The 4812-nt window shown below is 40.4% G+C and overlaps 1 protein-coding gene across 1 annotated transcript in view; it reads right to left on the reverse strand.

The window, feature by feature from the left end:
• The window catches only part of KANSL1 (KAT8 regulatory NSL complex subunit 1), a 164641-nt gene that overhangs the window by 135030 nt on the left and 24799 nt on the right, over positions 1-4812 (reverse strand). The window lies entirely within an intron of this gene.

Below are 4812 nucleotides of genomic sequence, written 5' to 3' on the forward strand. Positions count from 1 at the left end.
GGCAAAGCGGCGCGGCGCGGCGGAGCGAGGGGACGTGAGCGAGGAACTGTTTGCACTGTCGGCTACGGCCGAGGTACCACACTATTCCAGGGCTAACGTGCGCGGAACCGGGTAGGAAGCTCCTTGACCACTGAAGCGCTTCCTACCGCCCTTTGTCCTAGCAGCCTGCCTCGGAACACTGCAGCACGCCTGGCCACTAGCCCCAGTGCTGCGCTCCGCAGCCGCCAGGTTAAAAAGAAAAAAAAAAAGCGCACGTCGTCATTGCGCAAGCGCGAGCCAGGGCCCGCGCCGGGCCAGCCCGGGAAGGAGAAGCCGGGAGACAGAGGGGAAGTGGTGGCCCACCAGCGCCGGGCCCGCTGGGAACTGTAGTTTTCGTTAAGCACGCGTCTTGTTTTGGGTGTCATGGCTTGGCAAATCCGCCAAAACAGGCAAATGGCATTACACAATGAGCATTTATGCTTCCTGTCGCCACCAAAAGGAAGTTCACTGCTATGCTAAAAGTTTAACAAAGAACTCCGTAGAGAAACCCAAATCTCATAACAAAAATCAAACTTTCCACCTTCATACCGGAGTTGGTTTAAAGTAGTGGCACTTTATCATTTCTCATGACCAGTTTGTCAGTACAGTATTTTATTCATTTCCCAAAATAGGGTCTTAAAATAGTGGAACCTTTTATAGATTTAAAAAAGTCAGTAATATAATGCAAAGTGTGACATTTACACAAATATACAAATTATATTCCATCATCCTTTAAAACTAAAGAAAAAGTTGCCAAAAGATGAATTAAGATTTTTTTTATAAAAAAAGAATCCTAGGATTCATCAAAATATTACTTTAAATGACTGAATAAAAGAAATGTGTCCAACAATTCAATCATCATATTCAGCAGATGAAAAGAGTATGCTCTACTACCAAAAATGAAGATGAGAAATGCTCAATACTCTTGTGGCTTACCAGAACCAATATCCGGTGGTATGCCTCACTTCTAGTAAAAAACAGAACACAAAAAAAACACACAGCTTTAGTCCTCCCACAAAGTTACACTAACTCACCAGCTCTTACAGCATTTGCTCCTATATTTCCATGAGTTTCCATGTGTATACTCTTAAAATCACTCTCTCAATGATAGTGGTTTTCAAATATTAAAAGCAACCAGCTAAGAAAGTCCCAGAGTCAAATTACACAAAGAATAAACTAATATATGTATACATATCTGTATACACATCCAAAAGAGATCCTACTTTTGGCTTTTTAATGTATAATCCTGGGGAAAAATATTTTGTTGATTAAAAAATGTACACACACATATTTCCACATAATAGTAATTCCACAAAGTATAGCATAAGGGTGTTAAACATACAATTGCAGAACCAATAGATGGCGAACTAGAGCCCTAATCTGAGGCTTCTGAAATCTAAATGAGCAGAATGAAAAACACCAAATAAGGCAAAGCCCTTTGCAGTGTATACTTAAATATTATGTTCAAAGACACCCACCACAAAATAATCTTACTACTGCTTCAACCTTTAAAACTCAACTGCCAGATTTAATTAGGCCCCCAAATAACAAAGGTTATGAAATACATTTTTTCAATGGATTAGGAAAAAGGTGGAAATACTCATTTCAAAACATGCGTTTTAGGGAAAAATAAATTCCAACTTTCCCTTTCTCTCATTGCTTAGCTCAGGAGTTCACAGTGCTTATGGCACTTAAATAAGTCAATCTGTTTTACACTCAAATCAGATCTCTTTCTGCTTAGGCACCAAGTTTTACAAATAAGGACATTCAAAGGTGAGCCAGTAGACACAAAAATCTTAGGAAGAGAAATATGTTTTCTTAAAATTTCCCCCCGAAACACAGTGGATGTCAAGACATTAAAAACACACACACATACTACTCACTTTTCAAGTAACTGTTAGAACAGACATTGTAACTGACTCTCCAATATCTACTCTATCCTAATGGATTCATTTAAACCCATTCTCTTTGCCAATGATTGGTTGGGAATGGGCATGGAACCCAATCCTGGCCAATGAGACATGGGTGAAAGCCCACCAGATGATCTCCAAAAGAGAATTGTGAGAAAAGCTTCTTCAATCCTAAGGATGAGGAAGAAACACTCCCTCTTTCTCAGACAGTGCTAAACATGACACCTCAAACCACTAGTTACCTTACAGCAAGCCTGAAGATGCCACCATCAAAAGGTGGAAGACAGTTGGCAAGAACTTTCATCTTTAGTGACAGTATTAAATCTTTATACCAAACAATCCTGATATCTGCAAGACTTCTGGACTTCCAGCTACATAGGAACAATGTAACAACCAACATTTTATTTTATATAACATTATTTATTCCTCAAAAAGGCCCTTCCTTCCTATGCACAACTCTATACCCATCCATGTCTTTAGCTGTGTTCTTGCTGCAAAGAAGAGGACCATCCCTCATACCATCATTCCTTGTTCATTCCTCTCCCCCAATCCACCTCAAACTTATTTTTCCTTCAAGATATGTTCCACCACACAACCATTATCATTTACTCACTTAATAATGTAGGTAACTGGTACTACTGGTATTCTGCTCTTGATTATATGCTCTCTGTAATTCCTCTGAGGTTGTTTTCATAAATCATCTCCCTTCCTGAAGCTGATTTAGAACCTCTTAAACGCAAGAACTATGGATATTCCAACTTCAGATTTATTACTCTCATCTATACAATAAACATATTCCAAAAAGGTACTCTAACTTACCCACGATATATCTTCTAACAAGCCAGAAAGAAATTCCTGAACAGAATCCTATATAATAAAAGGCTAATATGCAAATCGACGGAACAGTGGAACAACCGGTCGCTATGATGCGCACTGACCACCAGGGGACAGACACTCAACGCAGGAGCTGCCCCCGGTGGTCAGTGCGCTCCCACAAGGGGAGTGCCGCTCAGCCAGAAGCCAGGCTCATGGCTGGCGAGCGCAGCGGTGATGGCGGGAGCCTCCCCCACCCCCGCAGCATTCGACATCCCCCAAGGGCTCCCAGACTGCAAGAGGGCACAGGCTGGGCTGAGGGAACCGCCCCCAAGTGCATGAATTTCATGCACCGGGCCTCTAGTATTCTATAACATATTCAGTACTTCACACATCCAAACTAATCTTACAAGGACAAGGAATTATTTTGTTTTGCACTTTTTAAAAAAGCAATTATTATATAACTCAGGAGAAAGTCCTAAAGCGTAAACCATTTAGTTTCAAAAGGACAGGGACCTGTTTTTGTTATTTACCATTGCATCCTGAGAACCTAGTCCATAGCCTTGCAAAAAGAGGCACTTCATAAGAATTTGCTGAAAAAATGAAAACAGGTATAATATAGGAACCCACGTATAGCCCTAGATTTTACTGTCTCTCCATCACTTATCAATTATTTAACCTATAAGCCTCAGTTTCTAGTCTGTAAAAAAGGTATAATAGTGCCTACCTCATAAGTTTAGCTATTATCATTATTGTTAACAAATGAAGCTAGCCCTGGCTGGATGGCTCGGTTGGAGCATCATCCCATACACCAAAAGGTTGCAGGTTCGATTCTTGGTCAGGGCACATACCTAGGTTGCAAGTTCGATCCCCAGTCGGGGTGTGTACAGAAGGCAACTGACCCATGTTTCTCTCTCACATCGATGTTTCTCTCTCTAAAAAAGTTAGCAAAAACATATCCTCAGGTGAGGATAAAGAAATAAATAAATAAGGAATGAATGAAGCTATCTTCCAAAGTTTAATAATTGAAAGACTAAAATAAAGGTCAGTACATCTTCTCTAATTCAAACTTCAAATCCCACTCTAGACTTCAGCTAACAATGTGTCCATGCATAAACTCAGATAATACTATACATAAAAATTATTTGAGTTCCCTAAAAACATTACAATTCTGAAAAGAATTATTTACAATCATAACTCTAAAGCCACATTAAAAATTTTTTTTAATGCATTTATTCAAAAAAATTTAGTGAGTACCTATTAAGCTCAAGACCCTGTCCCAGCCTGGCTGGTGTTGCTCAGTGGTTGAGCATCGACCTATGAACCAGGAGGCCAAGGTTCTATTCCTGATCAGAGCATATGCCTGGATTGTGGGCTCGTCCCTAGTAGGAGGCATGCAGGAGGCAGCCAATAGATGTTTCTCATCGATGTTTCTATCTCTCTATCCCTCTTCCCTTACTCTCTCTCTAAAATCAATAAAGACATATTGGAAATGAATGAATAAATACATACATACATACAGTCGGACATCCCCTGAGGGCTCCCGGACTGTGAGAGGGTGCAGGTTGGGCTGAGGGACCCCCTAAGTGCACGAATCTTGTGCAACAAACCTCTAGTTCAGCCGTGGGCAAACTACGGCCCGCGGGCCGGATCCGGCCCGTTTGAAATGAATAAAACTAAAAAAAAAAAAAAAAGACCGTACCCTTTTATGTAATGATGTTTACTTTGAATTTATATTAGTTCACACAAACACTCCATCCATGCTTTTGTTCCGGCCCTCCGGTCCAGTTTAAGAACCCATTGTGGCCCTCGAGTCAAAAAGTTTGCCCACCCCTGCTCTAGTTTATTGATATATATGCATGCTAAAAAGGGACCCTGAATATAGTCCCTTTATACAGATAATGAAACCTGAAAAGACCTAATGTAAAAATTGCTTTGGGTATCCTCTATACCAGTGATGGCGAACCTATGACACGCGTGTCAAAGGTGACACGCGAACTCATTTTTTTGGTTGATTTTTCTTTGTTAAATGGCATTTAAATATATAAAATAAATATCAAAAATATAAGTC

Source organism: Myotis brandtii, unplaced genomic scaffold, assembly GCF_000412655.1.
Source record: "Myotis brandtii unplaced genomic scaffold, ASM41265v1 scaffold120, whole genome shotgun sequence".
Taxonomy (NCBI): Eukaryota; Metazoa; Chordata; class Mammalia; order Chiroptera; family Vespertilionidae; genus Myotis; species Myotis brandtii.